Genomic DNA, 15,098 nt, shown 5'->3' with positions numbered 1-15,098 from the left:
GGAAAAGACCTTTGTCATTCACTTTATCTATGCTCCTCATGATTTTATAAACTTCAATAGGGTCACCCTCAACCACCTCCACTCCAGTGAAAAAAGTCCCAGCCTATTTTAATATCTCAAACTGAGCATTCCCAGCCACATTCTGTTTTAGATAAACAGCTCCCTTCCATCTCCCATCATTTCTTTGAGGGAGCCTACTGTGTCCAAGTTTGCAATATTTGGACCACATTAAATGTTAGACAACTATCATCTTCAAGAAAAAGGAACCCAACCATCTTCTCTTGACTTTTACCATCACTGACCACCCCACTAGCAACATCCTGGGAGTCAGATCATTGATCAGAAACTTATCTGAACCAGCCATGTAAGTGCTGTGGCTACAAAAGCAAGAGCAGGGGTAGGATAAACCATGGGAGAGTGGCAGCGTACTATATGAGTGGAGGACAGGGCAAAAACTTTCCATTTTAAACATACAGATCAATGAGTAGCCCAGATCCAGATAACTCAAGAGCTGTCCAGGACCCAATTTTGAAAGGTGACACACTACAAGGTACAAGACTACATGCTGGGGGATTCACAAAATTTGGGGTAGCCACTGCCAAGGCTTAATGAACGAAGGACACTGTTTAAGGCTCCCACTCTACTGTGTAAGGTGGGACTGGAATCTGAGGAAAACTCTTCATTGTATGTAGCAGAGTCATAGGGATGTACAGCATGGAAACAGACCCGTCGGTCCAACCCGTCCATGCTGACCAGATATCCCAACCCAATCTAGTCCCACCTGCCAGCACCCGGTCTATATCCCTCCAAACCCTTCCTATTCATATACCCATCCAAATGCCTCTTAAATGTTGCAATTGTACCAGCCTCCACCACATCGTCTGGCAGCTCACCCTCTGCATGAAAAAGTTGCCCCTTAGGTCTCTTTTATATCTTTCCCCTCTCACCCTAAACCTATGCCCTCTAGTTCTGGACTCCCTGACCCCAGAGAAAAGACTTTGTCTATTTATCCTATCCATGCCCCTCATGATTTTATAAATCTCTATAAGATCACCCCTCAGCCTCCGACACTCCAGGGAAAACAGCCCCAGCTTGTTCAGCCTCTCCCTGTAGCTCAGATCCTCCAACCCTGGCAACATCCTTGTAAATCTTTTCTGAACCCTTTCAAGTTTCACAACATCTTTCCGATAGAAAGGAGACTAGAATTGCACGTAATATTCCAACAGTGGTCTAACCAATGTCCTGTACAGCCGCAACATGACCTCCCAACGCCTGTACTCAATACTCTGATCAATAAAGGAAAGCATACCAAATGCCTACTTTACTATCCTATCTACCTGCGCCTCCACTTTCAAGGAGCTATGAACCCGCACTCCAAAGTCTCTTTGTTCAGCAACACTCCCTAGGACCTTACCATTAAGCATATAAGTCCTGCTAAGATTTGCTTTCCCAAAATGCAGAACCTCGCATTTATCTGAATTAAACTCCATCTGCCACTTCTCAGCCCATTTGCCCATCTGGTCCAGATCCTGTTGGAATCTGAGGTAACCCTCTTCCCTGTCCACTACACCTCCAATTTTGGTGTCATTTGTAAACTTACTAACTGTACCTCTTATGCTCACATCCAAATCATTTATGTAAATGACAAAAAGTAGAGGGCCCAGCACCGATCCTTGTGGCACTCCACTGGTCAAAGGCCTCCAGTCTGAAAAACAACCCTCCACCACCACCCTCTGTCTTCTACTTTTGAGCCAGTTCTGTATCCAAATGGCTAGTTCTCCCTGTATTCCATGAGATCTAAGCTTGCTAATCAGTCTCCCCTGGGAAACCTTGTCGAACGCCTTACTGAAGTCGATATAGATCACATCTACTGCTCTGCCCTCATCAATCTTCTTTGTTACTTCTTCAAAAAACTCAATCAAGTTTGTGAGACATGATTTCCCATGCACAAAGCCACGTTGACTATTCTGAATCAGTCCTTGCCTTTCCAAATACATTCTGGATTAACGGTGCTGGAAGAGCACAGCAGTTCAAGCAGCATCCAAGGAGCTTCGAAATTGAGGTTTCGGGCCAAAGCCCTTCATCAGGAAAAATGGCAGTGAGCCTGAAGCGTGGAGAGATAAGCTAGAGGAGGGTGGGGGTGGGGAGAAAGTAGCATAGAGTACAATGGGTGAGTGGGGGAGGGGATGAAGGTGATAGGTCAGGGAGGAGAGGGTGGAGTGGATAGGTGGAAAAGGAGATAGGCAGGTAGGACAAGTCCGGACAAGTCATGGGGACAGTGCTGAGCTGGAAGTTTGGAACTAGGGTGAGGTGGGGGAAGGGGAAATGAGGAAACTGATGAAGTCCATATTGATGCCCTGGGGTTGAACTGTTCCAAGGCGGAAGATGAGGCGTCCTTCCTCCAGGCGTCTGGTGGTGAGGGAGCGGCGGTGAAGGAGGCCCAGGACCATGTCCTGGACATGGAGGTCCTGGGCCTCCTTCACCACCGCTCCCTCACCACCAGACGCCTGGAGGAAGGACACCTCATCTTCCACCTTGGAACACTTCAACCCCAGGGCATCAACGTGGACTTCAACAGTTTCCTCATTTCCCCTTCCCCCACCTCACCCTAGTTCCAAACTTCCAGCTCATCACTGTCCCCATGACTTGTCCGGACTTGTCCTACCTGCCTATCTCCTTTTCCACCTATTCACTCCACCCTCTCCTCCCTGACCTATCACCTTCATCCCCTCCCCCACTCACCCATTGTACTCTATGCTACTTTCTCCCCACCCCCACCTTCCTCTAGCTTATCTCTCCACGCTTCAGGCTCACTGCCATTTTTCATGATGAAGGGCTTTGGCCCGAAACCTCAATTTCGAAGCTCCTTGGATGCTGCCTGAACTGCTGTGCTCTTCCAGCACTACTAATCCAGAATCTGGTTTCCAGCATCTGCAGTCATTGTTTTTACCTTTCCAAATACATGTACATCCTGTCCCTCAGGATTCCCTCCAACAACTTGCCCACCACCAAGGTCGGGCTCACCAGTCTATAGTTCCCTGGCTTGTCTTTACCGCCCTTCTTAAACAGTGGCACCACGTTTTCCAACCTTCAGTCTTCTGGCACCTCACCTGTGACTATCGATGATACAAATATCTCCGCAAAAGGCCCAGCAATCATTTCTCTAGCTTCTCACAGAGTTCTCAGGTACACCTGATCAGATCCTGGGGATTTATCCACTTTTAACCATTTCAAGACAGCCAATACTTCCTCCTCTGTAATCTGGACATTTTGCAAGATGTCGCCATTTATTTCCCTACAGTCTATATCTTCCATATCCTTTTCCACAGTAAATACTGATGCAAAATATTCATTTAGTATCTCCCCCATTTTCTGTGGCTCCACACAAAGGCCGCCTTGCTGATCTTTGAGGGGCCCTATTCTCTCTCCCTAGTTACCCTTTTGTCCTTAATATATTTGTAAAAACCCTTCAGATTCTCTTTATTCTATTTGCCAAAGCTATCTCATGTCCCCGTTTTGCCCTCCTGATTTCCCTCTTAAGTATACTCCTACTTTCTTTATACTCTAAGGATTCACTTGATCTATCCTGTCTATACCTGACATATGCTTCCTTCTTTTTCTTAACCAAACCCTCGATTTCTTTAGTCATCAGCATTCCCTATACCTACCAGCCTTCCCTTTCACCCCGACAGGAATATACTTTCTCTGGACTCTTGTTATCTCATTTCTGAAGGCTTTCCATTTTCCAGCTGTCCCTTTACCTGTGAACATCTGCCTCCAATCAGCTTTCGAAGGTTCTTGCCTAATACCGTCAAAATTGGCCTTTCTCCAATTTAGAACTACAACTTTTAGATCTGGTCTATCCTTTCCCATCACTATTTTAAATAGAATTATGGTCGCTGGCCCCAAAGTACTCCCCCACTGACACCCTCAGTCACCTGCCCTGCCTTATTTCCCAAGAGTAGGTCAAGTTTTGCACCTTCTCTAGTAGGTACATCCACATACTGAATCAGAAAATTGTCTTGTACACACTTAAGAAATCCTCTCCATCTAAACCTTTAACATTATGGCAGTCCTAGACAATGTTTGGAAAGTTAAAATCCCCTACCATAACTACCTTATTATTCTTACAGATAGCTGGAATGCTTTGATATGAAACATAAAAATACCATAAATATAATCTATAACTGTTAGAAAAGTAAGGCATGCTGTGTTGAAATAAAATTATACTGCACTATCAAATTTAAACTCTTTCATATTGAATCTGCAAATGTATTGAATGTGATGTGGAGGTGCCAGTGTCGGACTGGGATGAACAAAGTTAAAAATCTTACCAGATTATAGTTCAACTGGTTTATTTGAATTCACAAGCTTTTGGAGCAACGCTCCTTCGTCAGGTGTGTCTCTGAACGCTTGGGATTTCAAATAAATCTGTTGGACTATAACTTGGGTTCATGTGATTTTTGACTTTGTACATGAATATAGTACATCTAAAAGTCTCCAGCTTCCAGCACTTGATTTTGAATGTAACAAATGTAATTTACAGCAAATACATTTTTTAAAGTCTTAATTCTGCTGACAATTCCAAACCTGTTTTTAAGATCTAGGTTTTAAAATCTGAGACAAAAGCTCCATGTGTTTTTCTTTCACAGTAAGAAGAGTGTCTGTTATCAACCTACATAGCTAAGGATTAATTACAGCTTTAGTGTATCATGTGACCACAAAGCAGACTAGCAGCCTATCTCAGGTTCTTATTTACTAACAGACGAGCTCTGGAAACAAGAGACACAGTAACTGCAATTCCACATTTACATTGTGGCTAATGATGCGTGTCAACATAGTTAAAAAAATAAGGTTGCCCCGCAAAATTCACATGATTATCAAAAGGAAACCACAGCTTTTTCTGCAGCAAATACACTAGCATAGTCAAACTTCCATTAATATTTTAATATATCAGTTTTATTTCTATGTCTAAGGTACAGGAGAAACTGTTCAGTGGATAATAAGTAGCCCAAAGGAAGAGAGTTGTGGTTGAGACCAAGCAAATAAAATCAGCCCCCCAACATTGCAGGAGTCATGCCTGATGTTATTGTAACCTCAAATTAACATTCCCACCTACACCTCATAACCTTTCAACCCCTTACTTAATAAGAATTGTTCTCCCAAAATATAATTTAAAACCAAGTATTGTTGCCAGAGTTGAAGGGTTTAAGCTATTGGGAGAGGCTGAATAGGCTGAGGCAGTTTTCCCTAGAGCATTAGAGGCTGAGGGGTGATCTTATGGAGGTTTATAAAATCATGAGGGTCATGGATAGGGTAAAGAGACAAGGTATTTTCCCTGGGGTGGGTGAGTCCAGAACTAGAGGGCATAGGTTTAAGGTGGGAGGGGAAAGATTTAAAAGGGACCTAAGTGGCAATTTTTTCAAACAGAGGGTGGTACATGTATGGAATGAGCTGCCAGAGGAAGTGGTGGAGGTTGGTACAATTACAACATTTAAAAAGGCATCTGGATGGGTATATGAATAGAAAGGGTTTAGAAGGACATGGGACTAGATTGGGTTGGGATATCTGATCGGCATGGATGAGTTGGACCAAAGCATCTGTTTCCGTGCTGTACACCTCTAAACTGACTTTAATTGACAGGACTTATACAATGTTGAAAGTGTGTTGCTGGAAAAGCACAGCAGGTCAGGCAGCATCCAAGGAGCAGGAAAATCAACATTTCGGGCCAGAGCCCTTCATCAGGATTTACACAATCACATGTAGGACCCTGGGTAGTGTTGCAGAACAGGGAGACTAGGGGTTCAGGCACAATTCTTTGAAGTTTGCATCACATATAGACAGGGTGGTTAAGAAGGCATTTAGCATGCTTGCCTTCATTGCTCAGATCTTTTGAGTATAGGAGTTGGAATGTTATATTGAGGTTGTTCAGGATGTACGTGAGGCCTCTTCTGGAGTACGGTATCCAGTTCTGGTCACCTTGTTTTTGGAAGGATATTATTAAGCTGAAGAGGGTTCAGAAGAGATTTACCAGGACGTTCACAGGAATGGAGGGTTTGAGTTATAAGGAGAGGCTGACACGTTTTTACTGGAACGTAGGAGGTTGAGAAGTGACCTTTTCAATGTTTATAAAATCACGAGGGTTATAGATAAAATGCATTTCTGTCGCTTTTCCCTAGGATGGGAGATTTCAAGTCTAGTGGGGCAAATTTTCAAGGTGAGAGAGGAAAAATTAAAAAAAAGTCATGGAGGCATTTTTTTTTAAACCACAGTGGTTTCTGCGTGGAATGAACTTTTAGAGGGAGTGGTGGTTGTGGATACAGTTACAACATTTAAAAATCATTTAGATAAGTACATGAATAAAAAATATTTGATGGGATATGGACCAAGCACAGACAGGTGGAACTAGTTTAGTTTGGAGTTATGATTGGCATGGACTGCTTGGACCGAAGGATCTGTTTCCATGCTGCATGACCCTGACACATTCAACAGGGTATTAGATGATTTTTTAGATAGTGGTAATAATCCTACCTCTAAGACAGTAGACCTGGATTTAACTCCCACTTGCTCTAAAAGATGTGTAATAACATCTGTGCAAAGATATGTTAATTGGTAGTAGATAATGATGCTTAAAGAGCAGTTCAGTCACAATTGGCTCAATGGTCTTCTTCTGCACTTTATCAAATCCGTGAAGAATCAATCTACATCTGCCTTAAAAATATTCATGGACCTTGCTTCCACCACTTTTTCAGAAGAGTTCCAAATACTTACAACCCTCAGAAAAAAAAGCTGAATTTTTTGTCCCATATAGGCAACCTGTGATTTTAGGTTTATTCTGAATGCTGGATTCACATATATGAGGAAATGTCCACTCCACATCTACCTTTACATGATCCCTCAGGATTTTAAGTTCTTTTTATATTGTTAAGGTTTTCAATCTCTCTTTCAGAATATTTCTGTACCAAACTTTCACCCATCTTTCTTCAGTGCTCTAAGGTCCTTTTCCTTTAAGCTGAATGAGAAAGTATCTCAAAAATACCAAAGAATTGTGGACACTGTAAATTATGAACAAAAACAGAAATAGCTGGTAAACTCAGCAGTTCTGACAGCATCTGTGGAGAGAAAGCAGAGTACTGCATCTCCTTCACCACCAGCTGCTTAGGGGGCGGGCACGTCAAGTACGTAACAGCCACACCTGATTGACTTGTGGGTGCCCAATCGCAATCTTAGGGTCAAGGGAGCCGACCAATCAAGCGTATTGAGGGGTGGGATCTCAACGGCTCAACAGCGGTCGTCAAGGAAGAAGGTTCCGGAAGCCGAGTCCGGTTTGAATGGTGAGAATTTACCTTCGTCTGTCTGTTTGTTTATCAGGGTGCCGTTCAGAGTCGGCAGCGAGCGCCTGTTTTCCCTGGAGATTGGAGGGGCGAGGTGGAGTCATGTGCAAAGATGAGATCCGATTTATGGAAGATCCATTCACAAATGCGGGCTCTGACCCATTTAAAGGTGGTCCCCTCGAGAGTGGAGTGTGACCTATTTACAGGTGGCCCCCTCAAGGGTGGGGTGTGACCCATTTAAAGGAAGTTTTCCTCAAGAGTGGGTTCTGATCCATTTAAAGGTGGTCCCCTTGCGAGTGTGATTTGACCAATTTAAAGGTGGTCCCCTTGAGTGTGGACTATGAGCCATTTAACATTGGCTACCTCAAGAAGGATTTGATCTAATTAAAGGTGGTCCTTCGAAAGTGAACTTTGATCTATTTAAAGTTGGTCCCCTCAAGAGTGGGCTCTGATCCATTTAAAGGAGATCCCCTTAATTGAACTCTGATTCATCTTGAGAAAGTGGGTTCGGACCTGTTTAGGGACCCAACCCCAGAGAAATGGGTTACTCGGTCGGACTGTGACCTATTTGTTGATGAAGACATTTTTAAAAAATTATTCATGCAATGAGGGCATCGTTGGCTAGGCCAGTATTTATCTCCTGGTGATAGTTAAGAGTCAACCACATTGTCGTGAGTCTGGAGTGACATATAGGCCAGATCAGGATAGCAGTTTCTTTCCCTAAAGGCTGTTTGTGAATTAGAGTCGTAGTCATAGAGATGTACAGCACGGAAACAGCAATGGTTTCACAGTCTTCTCTGGATTCTTAATTCCTGATTTTAATTGACATGCCATAGCAAGGTTCAAATCAAAGTCCCAGAACACAATCTGGATCACTGGAATAACAGTCCTGCAATAATGCTACCAGGCCATTGCCTCCCCTATTATTTGTCCAGTGATTCATTTGTCTTCAGAAATCAGCCTTAAGTTGTCAAAGGTCTAAGGTCTGGAATTATTTCCTTAAACCTAATCATTTTTTTAAGATGGTCCTTAAAACTTAAATCTTTGACCTAGCTTTTGGTAAAAGCACAGCAGGTCAGGCAGCATCTGAGGAGCAGGAGAGCCCTTCATCAGGAAGTTTCTGGTAGCTCTAATATATCCTTAGGTGATTTAATGGTCATGTTTGATCAAAGATATCTCCGTGTGCCTTGGGGCCTTAAACTACATTAAATATTGATGTAAATTGTTTATATTAACAGCCAGCTGACTTCTGGGAAATTCTTTATAACTGTATGTTTTGTGTCATTCACACCTCATCTGACTGACAAATGCATATGAGCATATCTTGCTACCTTCAGGGATCTGTGGACATTCATTCCAAGGAAAACTGAAAAAACTGCAGATGTTGTAAATCAGAAACAAAAACAGAAATTGCTGGAAAAGTTCAGCATGTCTGGCAACATCTGTGGAGAAAAATGTTAATGTTTTGGGTCCAGTTATCCTTCCTGATGGTAGCAGGAAGAATTTGTTTTTTGTGGAGAAGATGGGTGGATGGGGAGGGGAGAGAGGGGGTAAGGGGTCGATGATAGGTGGATAGAGCCCAAAGAGAGAGACAGGAGTGGACAACGATCAGCCTGGGAGAATATATAGCTACTAATGGGGACAATTAGCAGCTAACAATGGCATAACATGTGATAACCAGGTGTGCAGAGTTTGGGGTATGGTTATGCCAAGGAACAAGGTGGTGTATTGAAGTGGCAGGCAACTGGAAGCTTAGGGTGTTTATTACAGGCAAAACATGGGTGCTCTGTGAAGCAGTCACCCAGTCTGCACTTTGTTTCTCCAATGTAGAAGAGACCACATTGTGAGCAGCAAATGCAGTAGACTGGAGGAATGGTGTATAGCTTCAGGTTTAATTTTAATTTTTATATTGTATATTTTAAGACATGGTTTTATTTTCATTTTTGAGTTTGAGAACTTTGATGCTAACATGTTTCAGGTTTGTTTGTATAATAATAATGAGGGCATTTGCAGACTTGGAGTAGAGCTGGGAGTTCCTAGTTTAAAATATTTTTAAAAAGTAAAGAAAATTAGGTTGTTGACTAAGGTATTCAGTGACATAGGGAGACAGACAAGCATCATTGAGTAAATCTGTGTCTGTGGGTACTAAAAAAATGGCAGCTGAAATAATAAGCTAGTAAGAAACTGGCCAGAATACTGCTGGGAGCTGAATATTTGGAAAACCCATGTGCTTGCTCTGAATGGACATTAAAAGTCAGTAAAATGAAAGCTCCAGAAATCAATTGCAAGAAGTTTTAGCTTGGAAATAAGGTTGACTTTAAGTTTTGGGTCCTTGTTGATGAAGGGCTTTTGTCTGAAACGTCGATTTTTTTTCTTTTCCTACTCCTTGGATGATGCCTGACCTGCTGAGCTTTTCCAGCACCACTCTAATCTTTACTTTAAGTTTTGAGTGCCTATATGTTTGTTGTTACGGACAAAACAGTTGAATTTTTCCTTCTGCTATTTGTAATGAACCCATTTCAAATTGTTCTTGTATGATGCAACATAGTTTATGTTTCTTTTTTTGTATAATAAAATTTGTTCTTTTGCTAAAAGTACATTGGCACTTTCATGAGAAACTGGTCAGTGAGTGACCTCTGCAATAAACAGAAAAAAGCAATTTATGGTCTATCAAGCCAGGTTTAATCTTGAGGTCTAATTTGTCCAGTTGAGATCAGCTGGGATCAAAACAAAGTCTGTGGGATCATAAATTTTTGAGTTTCAGCAGGGTCTATGAATTTTAAAAACACAAATGTGGAGGTACTGAGCATAAAAATAGGGATAGTTGTGAAGTATGTTACACATTGGAATTTCAAATTGGTTTTGACTGTTGCTAAGACTACTAGAATTAAAAGATGTAACAGTGGATTATTTCAATCTTTGACTAAGGCTAAACTGAGAAGGTTAGCAGATAAATTACAGCTGGAAGTAGGATCTCATAAGGATAAAATGCTTAAAGTAATTACCCAGTATTTAGAATTTTAAATGAGGAAATAATGTATCACTGCTCAAATTAACTAAAATAAATTAAGTTAAAAATTTAATAAAGTGTGAATTAGCCAATAAAGAAAGAGTAAGTTAAGAAGACAAGAAATAAAGGGAAATAGAAAGGAAACTAACGTTAAAATGTTTGAACTCCAAAGAGGCAGGGAAATAAGACATCGTGTAGGTGCAAATACTGCAGATGTTGGAATCTGTACTAAAAATTGCTGCAGATCACAGGATGAAGGGTCATCTAGACTGGAAACGTTAGCTTGCTTTCTCTCCATTTAAGCTGCCTGACCCGTTGTGATCGCCAGCACTTTTCAGTACACGTAAGACATCGTGTTTGGCCAGAGGAAAGCTTAAAGGAAAGGAAAAATGAAGAGGTAGTAGTTCAGAGAACAATTCTGTTTCTAATGAGTGATTTGATTTAATTACAAATCTGTATTTAGTACCTACATTTACAGATTATGGAATTGAAAGATCTGTCAGCTAATTTAAAAAGCTAGAGCTGTGAAGTTGAAGTTGCCAAAAGATGCTTGGACCTTAATGTTACAGAGTATCCTGATGGGTATACCAGTTTGTCAGAAGAGCAATCTGCAGACTATGGCGCTGTTATAAGGATGGTGGTTGGTTAGCTTAGTTGTCTGCACTTGCAAAGCATAGTGATGCCAACAGCATGTGTTCAATACTGGCTTAGGTCATTATTGAAGAACTTTCCTTATCAACCTGTTCCCTCATCTGAGATGTGGTGACCCTCAGGTTGTACCACCACTCGTCTCTCTCTCTCTCTCTCTCTCTAATGAGAGAGCTGCCCTATGTTCTCTGGGACAATGGTGACCTTACCTGACCTTATAAGGGCAATGCACTTCCCTGAACCTTCCCACTTAAAATTTAGAGGAATAAGAAAGAAACCTAGTCATAACTTTGTAGAATTTGCAAGAGAAGAAAAATGCTGTTGGATCAGTGGTTTTGTTTACTGACGTAAGTGAAACAAATTGAGAATAGAAAATAAATCATATTACTGAAGCGTATGTCAGCAATCTATAAGACTTATTTAGATGAGTGCCTCGCACCAAAGATCCAAGAAGCAGCAGTTGTATGGATACCTATGATATCTCAATTAAAAATCACACAACATTAGGTTATAGTCCAACAGGTTTATTTGGAAGCACTAGCTTTTGGAGCGCTGCTCCTTCATCAGGTGGTTGTGGGGTGTAAGATCGTAAGACACAGAATTTATAGCAAAAGTTTATAGTGTGATGTAACTGAAATTATGTACATGTATTGAAAACAAACTTGGATTGTTTCTTAAGTCTCTCATCTCTTAGAATGAACATGTTGGTTTCAGTTCTTTCACATGTAAATCGCAGAACATTTAAAAGTTCTTGAGAATGTAACTTTTAAATGTTCTGCAATTTACACACGAAAGAACTGAAATTAGTTCCATAGATTCACCACACTCTGGCTGAAGAAATTACTCTTCAGTTCTAAAGAGTCATCCCTTCAGTCTGAGGCTCTGTCCACGCATCCTAGTATTGCCTACTAGTATTCACATTTTCTCCACATCTGCTCTATCCAAGTCTCTCCTTATTCTGAAAGGAAAACTGAATGAATAGAAAATCTTGGAAAGGAAAATGTATGTTTTTTTTCTAGAGCAATAAAGGGAAAAAGACTAGGACCTAAAGATGATATTGAGAAAGTAACATGCTTCTATTGTGATAAGACTCGACACACTAAACGTAATTGCTGGGAGTTCCATCTGAGAATCATCATGAAATTTTACAAATAGCTCATGAAATTCCAATGATAAGGCACTAGGATTTCAGGAAACTGCAGGCTAAAATACTAAAATATACTGTATAAATTTGTAGTTAAATTTGCCAGGCATGCCATGCACATCAAGTAATTGGGGAAACCCCAACCATAAATTAAACCTGTGTCTTTATTCCAATATTAGCTCTAGAAGAACTATTTAACAGTGTCCTAATAAGATGTGTGGGACCTGTACCTAAAGCAAGAAGAGGGAATCAATATCTTTTAACAACTATGGATGCTTTGACAAGAATTCTTGAGGCAATGACTTTAGAGAAAATTATGGTGGAACAGTAGTACAAGGTCAGTTCAATTTTTTAAGGTATGCATAACCCAAAGAAATATAATCAGATCAAACTTCAAGTTTTATATCACAAATATTCAAAGAAATAATGAATAGTCTGGGAATGAAACAATTTGTGTCTTTAGCTTATCATTCATAATCGTAAGGAGCATATGAAAGATGGCACCAAATTTAAAGATCATGATTAGAACATATTGTCAAGAATGTGCTAAGGATTGGGACAAAGGAATTCCCTTGTCACTGCTGCCAATAAGAATGCTCATACTGGGTCCCTTTTGAACTGATATATAAGCATGTCTTAAGAGATTCCCTTAAATCAATAAAACCAAAAGTCATAACCTAAAGGTGAGAGTACCTTACTGACATATGCATCAAGTTTTAAGAAAAGCGAAGCAAAATATACACGGTTTGTGAAAAAAATTGAAAAGTGCTCACAAACAATGAAAACTAGAGCAACCAAAAAGGCCAAAGCTGGTGACAAAGTTTTAGTACAGTTACCTATCTCCAGGATCCATTAAAAGCTAAGCAAATTATTTAAAAGGTTAATCGTTAGAAGTTCACTTGATCTTAGCAATTCAAACAGGAACTCAATAATGTGAGTTTTCTGGTGAGTATCCCTGATGAGAGGCAAAAACATCAGTAAGTGTCATATTAATATGTTAAAATGATACTAAGACAAGGAGGATAGTCAGAACAAAAGTATATTTACAGTGGTGAACAAAGTAGAGAGTGAAATGAAAATATCAGTGATTTGAAAATCACTCTGGTATTGAAAATTCTAAAGCCAACCATCCAATAACCAAATTGGATAATACGAATAATGCAAGAGATGTTTAAAAAAAGGTGGAATAATATACTATCTTCCAGAAAATTATTGAGGCAACTTATAAAAGCTATTATAGACTCATAGGTCAGGGAAAATTCCTTTGGTCATATATGATGTTGATGTAGTTAGCGCATTACCAAGAAGGTAATATCCTTACGTACTGATACTCATGAGAAGTTAGCCCAAGTGAGGGAAGAGATCAAGATCATGATGGGAGTGACATTGTTGAACCTAATTGGAGCTCACCTATTATGATGATGCTGAAACCAGACAGAATTTTACAAAGCCAATTCATTAACAAAGGAGGTTCAATCCAATTCCATGATGTTAGGAATGTAAAGAGAGGACTGAATAAGCACAGTGCATTATACACATTGATTTTTTAAAGAGATATTTTTAAGTTTCGTTGACATCCAAAGAAATATCAGCTTTGTAACCCCCAATGGACTTTATCAAAATCATGACATTCAGAATGAAAATGCAACAGCAATTTTTTATATTAACCAACAAGGTCATTGAAAGATTGTGTTGTATATATAGACAGTTTGGTTTTGTTCAGCCAAACGCAAATATTTGCAACATTTGAACAAATTGATTTGTTACAAAGAACCAATTTAGTTAAAAAAAATTAGGTAAAATGAATTTGTCATAGTAAAAATAATTTATTTAAGCTACACTGTCAAACAAGGCCAAATAGCACCTTGAGAAGCAAAATTAAGGACTGTTTTTTAAAGTTTCCCATGCTTAAGAAATAACAAGAAATTTTGCAGTATATTGAATTTAATTGGAAGTTTGTTCTAAATTTCAGCACTCTGATAGCTCTTCCGTAAAATTTCTTCAAAAAAGACAAGAATTTGAACAGGCAAAGGAATGTCTGAGTACCTTTCACAGCTTGAAAGCTGTGTTGAATACCGTACTTCCTTGCTGCTTTTTTCAAAATATTGAATCAAGTTAGTTAAGCATCATCTTACTAAATTTGTTACTATCCTAAAATTAATTTGTGCCTTTCTAAGTGACAGTTTATTCTGACCCTCAGAATTGATTTCATTAATTTGCCCACCACTGAGGTGAGAGCAACTGGCCTGTAGCCATTGGTCTATCCCTTACTGTCTGATTAACCAAAGATAAAACATTATCGATCCTCACCAGTAAGGATTAAAAATGGTGAGATTAGATTAGGTTACCTACAGTGTGGAAACAGGCCCTTTGGCAAAAGTCCACACCAACCCTCCGAACGGTAACCCACCCAGATCCACTTCCTTCTGACTAATGCATCTAACGCTATGGGCAATTTAGCATGGCCAATTCACCTGACCTGCACATCTTTGGACTGTGGGAGGAAACCGGAGCACCCGGAGGAAACCCACTCTTCTGCTAATTTATCCCGGTTTCTTTTAATGGATTGGGGTACATTACATCTGCCTGTGGTTATTTATCCACTTTGAAGGATGCTAACCCCATTAGAACAGCCTCTTTTCCTACGTTTATAACTTTCAAAAATTCTCATTTCTTCTCTTTAACTGCAAAATCTCTGCCATCCCCATCTTTTGTGAAGAAAATACAAAGTATTCATTAAGAGCCATATCAACATCTGCTTTTACACTTAGGGTATCTTTCTGGTATTTTATGAGTCCTACTCTTTCCTTAGTTATCCTGTTATTCCTGATGTGTTGATAAAACATCCGTGGGTTAATGTTGATTTTGCTTGCCAATATTCTTTGCTTTATCAATTACCTTTTTGATTACATTCTCCACTTTCTATACTCTTGGTCTTCTGCAGTATTGAGTTCTTGGATTG

The 15,098-nt window shown here is 40.0% G+C and overlaps 1 protein-coding gene across 1 annotated transcript in view; it reads left to right on the top strand.

Moving 5' to 3' along the window:
• The first annotated feature begins 12,325 nt into the window (after positions 1 to 12,325).
• tecpr1a (tectonin beta-propeller repeat containing 1a) overlaps positions 12,326 to 15,098 on the top strand; it is a 73,297-nt gene continuing 70,524 nt past the window's right edge. The window contains exon 1 of the mRNA XM_043711360.2: positions 12,326 to 12,473. The gene's annotated coding sequence lies outside the window, so the exon portion shown is untranslated. The remainder of the gene's footprint in view (positions 12,474 to 15,098) is intronic.

This window comes from Chiloscyllium plagiosum, unplaced genomic scaffold (assembly GCF_037043375.1).
Source record: "Chiloscyllium plagiosum isolate Xiang-an unplaced genomic scaffold, Cpla_swu_hap1 HiC_scaffold_20, whole genome shotgun sequence".
NCBI lineage: Eukaryota > Metazoa > Chordata > Chondrichthyes > Orectolobiformes > Hemiscylliidae > Chiloscyllium > Chiloscyllium plagiosum.
Note: the sequence above shows the minus strand (reverse complement) of the source record. Positions and strands in the feature narration are given on the sequence as shown.